The following is a 13,333-nucleotide window of genomic DNA, read 5'->3' on the forward strand; positions in this document are numbered from 1 at the left end:
ATAGCTGAACTGCACAGCGGGGATCACAAAGGTTTCAGGAATTGGAAAACTGTGTGCCCAGAGCTGACCTTTGTGCCACAGCTGAATAATGCCCGATTGTGTATGTGTGCGCATGCTTAGTTATTAAATTTTCTAAACAAAGGTCTCCTCCAAAGGCAAAAAATACTTGCCAAGCAGACATCTCAAGTCGAGAATTATTTGACGCTCCTTTCAGAAACTAAGCACTGTCTGGGGCTTTCACCTTCAAACAGAGGTCACGTCTGTTCTCGCATGTTGGCTTTGGAATGCCAGGGTTACATAATCTTAAAATTGAGCAGTGCTTGTGGTATTTGACCACTCTGAGCAAAGTATAGCACTCTTTTGAAGTGGCGTGGATGCCAAGGGTGGCAAGAACGTCACGTTCTGCTCTATGAAATCTCATCAAGGGGACGTGCAAACACTAAGGGATATCAGCCACCCTACACGGTCCTCCCTCCACGCCCGGCAGGTGCCAGGGACACCTTGAGTCTCCCCTCTCCTCACAGGCTTCAGTGAAAGTACTTAGGAGCGGCAAGTTCTTTCTCTGAAGGTACAGAGTGTGCGTCAATAAACTCCAAGGTGCTGGGTGTGACCGCTGAGGTGAATCAGAATGTACGGATTTACTAAAATGAGATGCGAGGCTGAAGCTTTAGTCATGGCAGCTGAAGTTGGTCTGTAAATAAAATGGAGCAAGCGCGCTCTGAATAGCCTGAAGAGGTTTGCTCTCAAGAGCAACGTGCCTGCCAAGGATACGTCCCATGATCGGTCTCCTGACATCAAGGCCGTACATGAAAGCTTACTGATTGAAACCTGAGAAAAAATAAGTATGTTTGCTCTGAGAAGATAGTAAAGTTAGACTTTTCAAGTGCAATATATCTGTGTTAATAAACACCGATGCTACTTTCATGGGACTGACCGTTTCCTGGCACTAATGAAGGCTTCCCTGAGGAAGTTCATAGGGACTCCAGAAATAGAGCACGTCTCAACGAAAACATCTCCTTCTATAGAAGATTATACGGGCCCTATGAAATGCAGCCCCGAGAGTGCTGGCCCAGTTAGGAGGCCTTCTACGTGGAAATCCCAGGGCAAAGCTGGGGCAGCAGTCTGGTTGACCAGCTCTGGCCTGGGGATCGTTCCCGAAAAGCCTGTTGAGGAATCCAGCCTCTGCAGCAAGCCGACGCTCAGGTTCCGAGGATAATGCACAAAAAATTAAAAGGGCAGATGATGTGGGGTACCAGAGAAGACAAGGAGCTAGTTAATATGTGGCTTGGGTAACAAAGTTGTTTGTATTGCAGTTGACAAAGAAGGGGTCTATATTTGAAAAGTCTCCCTTAGGGTCCTGATGCTTTTGTACAGCCATTTTTGAAGCTGATGGAATATGTATGTGCATTTATTGCAGGCTCAAGTACAAAGGCTTGATATTAAATATGGAGTGAGAGAACTAAAGACTCTCTTTTTCTCTCTGTGACCTTTCACGGAGACTGAAGAAACGAGCAAATTCTGCGGCAGCGGTGGAAGACTGGAGGGGATCCACAAACCGCCTGAAAGCAGAGATTCAGCCTCTTGGCTGCAGTTCAGCTGCACACAGCTGGCCTGGCTCCTTGCCCCTGACATCTGAAGTTTATCTTCAGTGCTGCTGCTCGGCCGGAGGGGCTTCTCCTCATCGTGCCTGCGGCCTGTGAGGCCGTCCGTCCTGCTCCTCTCCATTCAATCCTTCCATTCACATGCTCTCCTCCTTGCTCAGCCTGAGGTGGACTGAAGGCCCCAGGCCGAGGGACTGCGCTGGGGAGGAGGCAGAAGGGTCTGGGAGAAGGGGTACCACTTGGAGCATCTCCCAAGCAGAAATCTGGGCCTGGGACACAGCATGAAGGCGTGGAATGTGGGCACATGAGGGGCGATATTCTTATCCTGGTTACATGTTCCACCTCTTTTTTATTTATTTATTTATTTTTTTGGTGGTACTGGGGTTCCTGGAAGCCCTTCTACCTCTGGTATACACTCCCACGGGCTACACTCCCAGACCTATTTTTTAACATTTTTATGTGGAAACAGAGTCTCTTCTGGCTCCAAACCAGTGCGATCCTCCTGTCTCCTCCTCCCAAGCGCGGGGATTACAAGCGTGCGCCACCATGCCTGGCCAAGTTCCACCTCTTTTTTTTTTTTTTAATTTTTTTTTTTTTTTTTTTTGTGGTTCTGGGGTTCCTGGAAGCCCTTCTACCTCAGGGCTACACTCCCAGATCTATTTTTATATATTTTCATTTTGGAAACAGGGTCTCCTAAGCCAGCGCACGCGGCTGGCTTCGAACCTGCGCGATCCTCCTGTCTCCGCCTCCCAAGCGCGGGGATTACAAGCGTGCGCCACCACGCCCGGCTTTTTTTAATTTTTTTTTTATTGGTGCACTGTATTCATACATCATAGTGGGATACAAACTTTTGTAGACATACATGCACACATCGCCCAGTCAGCCCCCACCCGATCCCCACCCCATTCTCTCCCCATCTCTCCCTCCCATGCTTGGCTTAGTGGTTGACATCTAGTATTATAGCAATTTATCCAAAATTAAAAATGATAATCTCACATAACAGTTTCATTTGTCCGATACCAAGCTTTTGATGACTTAAAGATAATATTTCAATATTTCTTTTTACTTTCTTTCTTACCAGAGAATATTTTTTTTTCTATTTTTTTAGGTGAAACTATCATATATTTATATATTTATTTTTCAGAAAAAAAATCTATCCTAATATGGAATATGGACTCTAGATACCCAAAACGATCTTGAAAAAGAACAAAGCTAGAAGATATATATTTTCTGATTTCAAACCATATAAAGCTACAATAATTGAAACAGTGTAGTACTATTCTAAAGGCAGATATATAAACCATTGGAGTTAAATAAAAGCCTAGAGCTAAATTCTTCCCTATATTGTCAAGTTATTTTTGACAAGGTTTCCTCGAACATTTGGTGGTGGAAATAATAATCTTTTAACTAAATATTGTTGAAACATAATAATTACATGGAAAAGAATAAAGTTGGACCCTTACCTAATCCCATATACAAATATTAACTCAAAATAGATAAAGGACCTAAATATAAATCTTAAGACTATAAACTTTTAGGAGAAAATCTGGGTCATAAAACCTCACAACACTGAAATTGGCAGTGATTTCTTGGATATGATTTCAATGGCACAGGCAACAGAAGAGTATACAAACTCCCTAAAAAATAAAAAAATATTGCATATCCAAAGACAATGTAAACAGAGTTAAAAGTTACTAATAGAATGGGATAAAATATTTCCAAATGCTATATCTGAAGCTATATTAATATTCCAACTAGAAATCCTAAAAATTAACAACAATAAAGGCAAACAATACCATTTAGAGATAGGTAAAAGACTAACATAAATAATGAATCTCCACAGATAACCAATCTTAGTTGTCTGTTGGATGGAAACTCTTGTTTCTCTGGTTCTGGTGTGTGTTACCTATTTCTTCTTTGTAGTTAATCTCTTTGAGTATTTTCTCTAGTGCTGGTTTTGAAGACATAAATTCCTTCAGTTTCTATTTGTCATGGAAGCTTCTTATTTCTCCATCTAATTTGATAGAAAGTTTTGCTGGGTAGGAAATTTTTGGCTGGAAGTTGTTTTCTTTCAGAGTTTGGAATATGTTACTCCAAGCCCTTCTGGCTCTCATGAGTTGGTTTGGGAAGTCTGGAGTGATTCTAATTGGTTTGCCTCTGAATGTCACTTGGCCCTTTGTTTTTGTTGCCTTTAAGATTCTCTGCTTGGCTTCCACATTGGTCATTTTGACAATTATGTGGTGTGGGGATCCTCTTCTCCGATCCTGTCTAAAGGGAGTTCTATAAGTTTCCTGGACCTGTGTATCGACCTCTTGCTCTATGTTTGGAAAATTTTCTGCTATTACTTCCTTGAAGAGATTGTTGATCCCTTTGGTTTCAGTTTCTTTTCCCTCCTCTATTCCATTTATTCTTAGGTTAGCTCTCTTAAAATGGGCCCATATTTCTTCAATATCAGATTCCTGCTGTCGGATATTTTTTTCTAGATTAGAAACTATGCGTTCATTTTTGGAATGATCATCTTCTAAGAGCGAGATTCTGTTCTCCATGTGTTCTAATCGGTTGTTTGTGCTTTGAATTGAGGCCTTTACTTCATTAATTGCATTCTTTATCTCTTTTTGGCTCTCTCTGAGTTCTTTTCGAAGCACCTCTATTATTTCTACAGTTATTTTCCTGATTTGATCTTCTAGAAATCTCTGATTTTCTGTTTTATCGGGTTCTGATGTTGTGGGGTTGTGGGCATTCATTGCTCCAGTATTATTCCTCTTTCCCATGATTTCGGAAGTTTGTGCCTTCTCTGGGTTCTTCCCTTGGGTCACTGCAACTTCACTTAAGGTGTTCTGGATCTCGAGTCTGTAGTATCTCAGACCCCACTACTCCTTTCCTGGGTTGTATCACAGCGTCTCCGACCCAGAGAGTCAATAGAGGCTACTTTAGACTGTGGGGGGTGCCAGGTTGCAAGTTCTCCTATGGTGTGGTGTCTCTGCCACCGCCCCTCCCCCACTGGGTCAAGTCCCAGGGAGTACAGTACTGGGATTTCTCCTCTGTGGCCCACAATTTGACTCACTGTTCTTGAGTATGCAGATGTAGCTGTACTGGATTCGGTGAATTCTCTGCTGCTGCCACCGGTGGCAATATGGCGCCGCTGCTACGCCCTCGGCCGTGAGGCTGGTGTATTTCTTCTTGGTTTTGATTTCCACTCTGAATCCCTGCAGCGTGTGCTGAGCTCAGCCACTGGGAGCTTTAGATTTTACCTGTGGCAAGAAATCCCGCCAGGCTGTTCCGCAGCGGCTCACCTCGGCTTGCTGTAGCCATCCGGTGAAGTCGCCACTGCCGCCGGCAGTATGGCACTGCTGCCGCGGCCTCGGGCATGAGGCTGGTGTATCTCCTCTGTGGTTCTGAGCTCTGTTCTCAGTCCGCTTTCTCTCTGGAGCCTGGTGATTTTTTTGTTTCTCTGGTGATGGTGTTTTCTGGCTATGAAAGGCGCTGATTTTGTGGTAATGGAGATTGGTTGTTAGCGGGGCTCTTAAGCCCCGCTTTTCTCGGTCGCCATCTTCCTGGAAGTCCATGTTCCACCTCTTGATTCTCCCGAGAGCACTCGCTGTGTTGTGTTTAGATGGTGGCGGATGGGTTTGTGTCTTGCTTTTCTAATATTTATTTATTTATTTATTTATTTATTCATTCATTCATTCATTCACTTGCAGGACTAGGGATTAATCCCAGGGCATTCTACCTCTGAGCTATACCCCTAGTCTTATCGTGTGTGTGTGTGTGTGTGTGTGTGTGTGTGTGTGTGTGGTACTGAGGATGGAACCTAGGGGCATTCTACCTCTAGGCTACTCTCTCAAACCTATTTTTTTATATATTTTATTTGGAAACAGAATCTTACCAAATTGCTGAGAGCCTCACTAAGTAGCTGAGGCTGGCTTCAAGCCTATGCGATCCTCCTATCTCATCCTCCCAAGTATTGGGATTACAAGCATGTGCCACCCTGCCCAGTCCTATTTTTTAAATTATTTTATTTTGAAACAGAGTCTCACTAAGTTGTGAAGGGCCTTACTAGGTAGCTGCCCACAAACCCACAATGCTCCTGTCTCAGCCTCCCAAGTACTAGAATTACAAGTGTGTGCCACCACACCCAGCTTTGCTTTGTGTGTGTGTGTGTGTGTGTGTGTGTGTGTGTGTGTGTGTGTATGTGTGTGTGTGGTACTGGGGATAGAACCCAGGGGCCTTCTACCTCTGGACTACACTCCCAGACCTAATTTTTTTAATATTTTACTTAGAAACAGGGTCTCTTAAGCCAGCTGAGGCTGACTTCGAACCTGTGCAATCCTCCTGTCTCAGCTTCCCAAGCGTGTGCCACCACGCCCGACTCCGGCTTTGCTTTTCTAAATATGCAATTTCGGGTGAGGTTGCACATACCTGTAATCCCAGTACTTGGGAGACTGAGACAGGAAGATCACAGGTTCAAGCCAGCCTTAGCAATTTAATGAGACCCTGTCTCAAAAAAATAATAAATAAATCCGGGTGTGATGGCGCAGGTTTGTAATCATAGTACTTGGGAGGCTGAGACAGGAGGATCCTGGGCTCATGGCCAGCCTCAGCTGCTTAGTGGGGCCCTCTGCAACTTAGTGAGATCCTGTTTCCAAATAAAATATAAATAGGTCTGGGAGTGTAGCCTAGAGGTAGAAAGCCTCTGGGTTCCACCCTCAGTACCACCAAAAAAAAAAAAAAGAAAGGAAGAGAGAAAGAATTTTTTAAAAATGGGGCCAGGGGTGTAACTCAGAGGTAGAATGCCCCAGGGTTCCATCCCCAGCACCACAATAAATAAATAAATAAATAAATAAATAAATAAATAAATAGGGCTGGGCGTGTGGCTTGGAGGTAGAGTACCCCTGGGTTCAATCTCCAATGGCCTCCCCCACCCAAGGCAACTTTCCACTTGTGTTTTTGCCCTCCATCCATCCTAAGGAAGTGCTATTTTCGACATCTGAGTTACTGAGGCAGGGGCAGCGTGCATATTAGGAGGTGATTTCCAGGCTTCAAGGAAAAGGAAGCGGCCCCTCAACACTGGACGGCTGGGTCATGCTTCTGACAACATGAACCAATTAGATTCTGTGTTTATTTCTTTTATCTCTCTCTCTTTCTCTCTCTCTCTCTCTCTCTCTCTCTCTCTCTCTTTCTCTCTCTCTCTCTTTCTCTCTCTCTCTCTCTCTCTCTCTCTCTCTCTCTTTCCTCTTTCGTACTGGGGATTGAACTCAGGACCATTCTATCTCTGAAATACACCCTCAGCCCTTTTTATTTAGAAACAGAATCTCACTAAGTTGCTGAGGCTGACTCACACCTGCAATCCTATCTCAGCCTCCCAAGCACTGGGATTACAGGCACACGCCCCAACAGCCGGCTGAGTCTGTCTCCTAATTTAGTATGCTGAGAGAAGAGCCTATGCTAGGGGCTACAGGAATTGAACTTAAGCCCAAAGGACCAACACCCTTATTGGAAGCCACTTCCTCTCCCTTGCAGAAGCAAGGCCTGGGCCATGCACCCTGGACTGCTCGACAAGCCCTGGGGAGTTCTTGTGCAAACAGCTTTGAGATGCCCAAGCTCCATCCTAGTAAGGACTGAAGTAAGATGAGCACAGGCACACCAGACTCAAAACCCAAACGCGCCCCCGTCCAGGGAGGCTGGAGAGAGGCCCACGGAGCCGGCCCAACCAGAGTGCAATGAATGTCTGTGATCCAGCCTTTAGGGAGAAGTACTTGTGTGACAGTTTTTTCACTATTCCTTTAATACAGAAAGCTGAAATGCCTCAACAAATGAATTCGGACTCTTAATAAAAAGGGGGGGGGCTTTTTTCTTTAAGATCGTCTCCTTTTTCCTCTTCTAAGGAAATCTAGTTTTGTGTTTTGAATCCTTGCTCAGCCAGCTCCCTCCTTCCCTCTCATTACTGCCAACCCCCAAGTGCTTATAAATAAAGACCTGTGACATCAGTTTCCCTTTTAAAACTATTTTGGCTCTGTCCTATGACAGTCTTCTTTGCCCCGTCATTTGTACCTCATTAAGTCAGACTGTCCCACCCAGGTCTCCATGAATAGACGCCACCCTGAAAATATTCCAAAAGGCAGACCTGCCAAGGGATGGGCACAGAAGAAAGAAAGAAGGGGACTTTGGGGATGAGAAGACTCTCCCTAGTTTCGGTATTGAGCTCCATCCCTGACATGAACACCCATGAAACCCCAAACTCAAGTGTACGCGGCATAGGTTTTCCGGCCCATGGAGTTAGGGCGGAGCCCTGGGCCTGCCCTACTCAGACCTGGGCAAGGTTCCTGGTCTCTCCGAGAACCATGTTCCTCACCTCTAGGATGAGGACAATGATCACATGTCTTGTTCATGTGAGGAATGAAATAAATGAAAGAAAGGACCTCATAAACCAAAAGCACTATCCAGCCAGGTGTGGTGGTGCACACCTCTCAGCCTGGGAGGCGGAGACAGGAGGATCGTAGGTTCCAGGACAAACTCAACAATGTAGCAAGACTCTCAGCAACCTAATGAGACCCTGTTTCAAACCAAAAAATGAAAGAGAGCTGGGGTGTAGCTTGGAGAGAGAATGTCCCTGGGTTCAATCCCCAGTACCACAAAAAATGCTATCCAGTTCAAGGGGCCTTTGGGATTTGTTCTGTTTTTTCTAAGATGAGTCTACTGAGTGGCTTCCCACCTACCCTGACCCGGCAAGCTATTAGTGGTGCTTCTGTCTGGAGGCATGTCCTTCTGGAAGTCTTGCTTTTCCTCCTGGGGGCTGGTTCAGGACAGTGGAGCAACCACATACAAAATGACCCCATGTGCCTGGCCGAGGGCTGCGGTGACCTCGCAGCATCCTGGTGTCTCATCCATGGAGCAGGAAGCGGGTTTCGCACCAGGTGCTACTTCTCAAGTTTCCACTTCTCTTAAGGATGAAGGTGATCCTCCGTGAAGGGGTGTGTTCTTACGGGAAGGCCCTCATTGCCCCCAAGGCAAGAGAGTGTTGGTTTCAGGACACAGAGAAGTGGCCCCTCAGAAGGTGAGGATCTCTTTGACTGATTGTGTTTGGGAACCAGAACATCCTGGTCAAAGGCTTCAGAGCTAGAGCAGAGCCCAGAGCAGGACGAATGAAGTGATATTTGATGTGTGTGTCTGTGTGTGTGTGTGTGTGTGTGTGTGTGTGTGTGTGTGTGGTACTGGAGATGGAACCCAGGGGCTTTCTACCCCCGGACTACACTCTCAGATCTACTTTATACTTTATTTGGAAACAGGGTCTAAGTTGCCGAGAGCCTCACTAAGTAGCTGAGGCTGGCTTCGAACCTGTGCAATCTTCCTGTCTCAGCCTACCAAACGCTGGGATTACAGTGCTAGCAGAATGAATAGAGAAGGGACCAAGAAAAAGAAAAGCCACGGTTGGGGGGGGGTGCAGGTGCAGATTAGAAGGACTGTATGTCCCTCTGGGCACCGCGGGGCACACACTGCTCCTTTACAGACATAATCGTGGTCGCAGATTCGTTTCCTGGTCAGAACTCTGCTTCTCAGCTCCTGCAGCCTGTCCCTGCAGAAGTGAAATGGCCTTCTGTAGCAGCGACAAACAGAAGTTTGCACTGCAAACACAGGCCTCCCTCTGGAGCCATTAGCATCAGAACCGCCTTAAATATAAAGACTAGAGTCCACCTGGGATAGCTTCTCAGCTTGTACCCCTTCCTCAAAACTAAAGAGAACTCTTGACTTAGCTGGAATTCAGGTGTCCCCCAGAGAATTGGTCCTGTAAGCCAGCCCCTTCTGGAGGCACCTGGAGAGTCTTAAAAGGCTAAGCCTGGGGTGCCATATCCTGGCATATGCAGGGACCATAATAAAAAGTTGTATCATCATCATACAAAATAATAGTAGCGAATTCATATCCAGAACTTCTCATGCGCCAGCCTTAGTGCTTTATATAAACTCATTAAATCCTTGCAATTCCCTGAGACAGATACTTGTTAATCCTGTTTCTTTTCTTTTTTTTTTTTTTGGTGGTACTGGGGGTGGAACCCAGAGGCTTTCTACCTCTGGGCTATACTCCCAGACCCATTTTATACTTTATTTGGAAACAGGGTCTCACTCAAGTTGCTGAGAGCCTCACTAAGTAGCTGAGGCTGGCTTTGAACCTACATGATCCTCCTGTCTCAGCCTCCCAAGCGCGGGGATTACAAGCGTGCGCCACCACGCCCAGCTCTGTTTCATTTTAAAAGCCAAGAAAACCTGTTAGCCCTAAAAGATAAAACGGAAAATCCATCTTGATAACTGGAAGAGAGAAAAGCAAGTGGGGTACCCAAAAAATTCAAGAACATGGCCGTGGTTCTGGGTTTCCAGTGTCTAGTCACAGCTCCTTTGGGCTCAAATGCACTGGCCCCAAGCTCTCCCAAGCCAGCTTGGGAGGTGTGACACTGTGTAGTGCTCACCGAGCGTCCCCCATGCTCCCCTCCCCTTGCTGTTGATGGGGGTCACAGCACCGGATCTAAGGCATTTGAGAGCCAGTGTGCAGCCCTCCAGCCTCTCCTGCTCAGGCTTGGGGTGACTAAAACACCAAGTATTTTAGATGGTGCAGCTCTAACAAAGCAGAGCCTCCATGAGCCTGAATTCCCAGATGTCATGGCTGAAATGTTCCACCAAAAGTCACAGATTGAATCCCAACTCCTATTGCACTGGTACTGGGGGATGGCTCCTTTGGGGGTGACTATTTCATGAAGATGGAGCTATCATGAATGAGACTGGGGCCTTAGTCCATTTTGTATAGCTATAACAGAATGCCACAGACTGGGTACCTTATAAAGAACAGAAAATGTCCAGGCATGGTGGTTCTTGCCTGTAATCCCATATTTGAGAGTTGAGTCAGGAGGATCATGGGTTTGAGGCCAATTTCAGTAGCTTAACAAAACCCTTAGCAACTTAGCAAGACCCTGTTTCAAAATAAAAAATAAAAATAGCCAGCGATATAGCTTACAGGTAGAATGCCTCTGGGTTCAATCCCCAGTGCCAAAAAACAAAAACAAACAAACAAACAAACAAAACAGATATGTATCTGTTCACAGTTGGGAGGCTGGGAGTCCAAGTCCAAGGTGCATGTTGTGGGCTTCAGAAATATTTATTTTTTAATCGGAAACCCTCTTCTGCAATAACTAACTGACCCGCTTCCATGATAACAGCATTGATCCACTCACAAGGACAGAGCCCTCTTGTTAGTCATTTTTCAAAGACTTCAATCCTTAATGCTATTGCAGTGTCAATTAAATTTTAACATGATTTTTGAAGGGAACACTCAAGCCATAGGCCCTTCCCTTTGTTATCAGCTGGGAAGACAGGCCACATCACCAGGAGGGTGTGAAGGGGTAACCCCAGCAGTGTCTGTCTGACAGCTTCCTGGTGCACTGTCTCCTAACTGCTTCTGTATCTTCCTCCCCTGCAGTGGGGGAACAGAGGCAGAGGTCTGAAAAATGTAGTGAATAAATCTTGGTTGAAGGAATAGCAGAGGGATGGAGAGGCGCTGTGGTCCAGGGAGGCAGAACTTGTACTGATTTTGAAAGATGGGCAAGATCCAGATAAACCACAAAGATTCAGGGAATTCCAGAGGAATGCAGAGGTAAACGTAGTTTGAGCAAAAGCCTGAATTTGGGATGCTCCCGGGGGATCAGAGCTGCCAGGCCTGATGGGTCTGCTCTTCCCTTTGTGGCTGCCACAGCCCAGCCAAGAATTCCTAAGCAGCTTTCTTCTCAGAGCCTCCAGGGTGGCCTCCGGGTCGCCTAGATGCTGCCGCTGGCCCTGACTTCCCAGGGATGAGGAGTGAGGCCTGCCTGGAGCCCAGAGTAATGATAGGTCCACAGAGCAAGCCTCGTTAAGTGGAGAGACTTCATGATGTGGCTGTTTTGTTTCACTTGCATTTTTTTACTCTTTAAAAATGAGCTGAGAACTTTCTTTGCCCAAGATTACAAGTTGGGCTGGTGATGAAAGGTCTGTGTCATGCACAGGGAGCCCTTGGGAGGAGCTTGCTCTGTGGGGAAAAAGGGGGGGGGGAGGCACAGGAGCCTTGAAAACAGATGTCACGTGCATGGGCCTTTTGATTCAAATCATGGCTCTTGTGTTAACCAGTTTTCTGTCCTACAGAACTTTATTTCATTACTTTATTGAAAAATACATATATAAACCCCATTCTTTTAAAAGGTATAATTTAATGGCTTGAAATGTATTCAAAAATTATGCAAATATCACCACCATCTAATTCTCATCAGCCCAAAAAGAAACCCCATGGTCCCTAGTGGTCACTTTCCATTCCTTCTCTCCCCAGCCCCTGGTACCACCAATCTACTTTCTGTCTCCATAGATTTGCCCACTCTGAACATTTCATATAAATGCGTTCAAACAGTTATAGGCCTGTTTTGTTTGTTTGTTTGTTTGTTTGGCTTGTTTTTTGCTTTTTTCACTTGCTATAATGCTTTTACGGTTCCTTCATATCATATTCATTTCTTTTCACAAGTAAATAATATTCAATTGTACGAATATATCGCATTTTGTTTATCCACTCAACAGTGGATGGGCCTTTTGACCAATGAGCCTAATGCTGCTATGAATATCCATGTACACGTTTTGTGTGGATATATGTTTCTCATTCTCTTAGAAGAATAGCTCCTAGAATAACTAGGAGTAGAATTGATGGGTCATATGAAAACTCTGTATTTAATTTTTTTTGAGGACCATCCAAATTGTCTTCCAAAGCAGCTGCACCATTTTATATTCCTATCAGCAATATAAAGGTTCCAATTTCCCCACCTCCTCATAAAGACTTGTTTCCTGTCTTTTTTATTATAATTATCCTAGTGCGTGTGAAGTGATACCTTGTAGTGATTTTACTTTGCATTTCCCTAATGACCAATAATATTCAACATCTAATACATGTGCTTATTGTCCATTTGTATAACTTCTTGGAAAAATGTTTATTCAACTTTTTTAGTTTTAATTTGCTATTCATCTGTTTATTGTTCACTTGAAAGAATTACTTATAAATTCTCAGTGCTAGACCATTACTATACATATAATTTGCAAATGCTGTCCCCATTCTATAGGTTGTATTTTCACTTTTTTAATTGTGACCTTCGAAGAATAAAACTTTTTAATTTTGATGAAGCCTAATTTACCTATCTTTTCTTTTTTTTTAAGAGTCAGATTTAAGAAACCATTGTCTAGTTCAAGTTCATAAAGATTTATATTAGAGCTCAACATGATGATGCATGCTTGTAATCCCAGCATTTGGGAGGCTGAGACCAGAGGATCACAGTTTGCAGCCAGCCTCAGCTTCTTAGGCTCTCCGCAACTTAGTGAGATCCTGTTTCAAAAATAAAGACTAAAAAATAGGGCTAAGAGTATAGCTCGGAGATAGAATGTCCCTGGATTCCATCCCCAGTAACGCAAAAAAAAAATTTTATATTAATGTTTTCTTCTAAAATTTTATAGTTTTAGAACTTACATCTATGTGTGATCCCTTCTGAGTTAAATTTTGTATATGGTGTGAAGTATGGATCTAACTTCCTTAATATGTGGTTTTCCCAGCACCACTTGTCTTTTCAGTTTCTTCTCAATTGAATTGTCTTGGAACTCTTTATTTTTTGTTCGTTAGTTTTGTTTTGTTTTGTGATGGTAGTGGGGATTAAACCCAGGAGATTTCTTTCTTTTTTTTTTTTTTT

The sequence above is a fragment of the Muscardinus avellanarius genome, assembly GCF_963383645.1.
Source record: "Muscardinus avellanarius genome assembly, chromosome: 2".
Taxonomy (NCBI): domain Eukaryota; kingdom Metazoa; phylum Chordata; class Mammalia; order Rodentia; family Gliridae; genus Muscardinus; species Muscardinus avellanarius.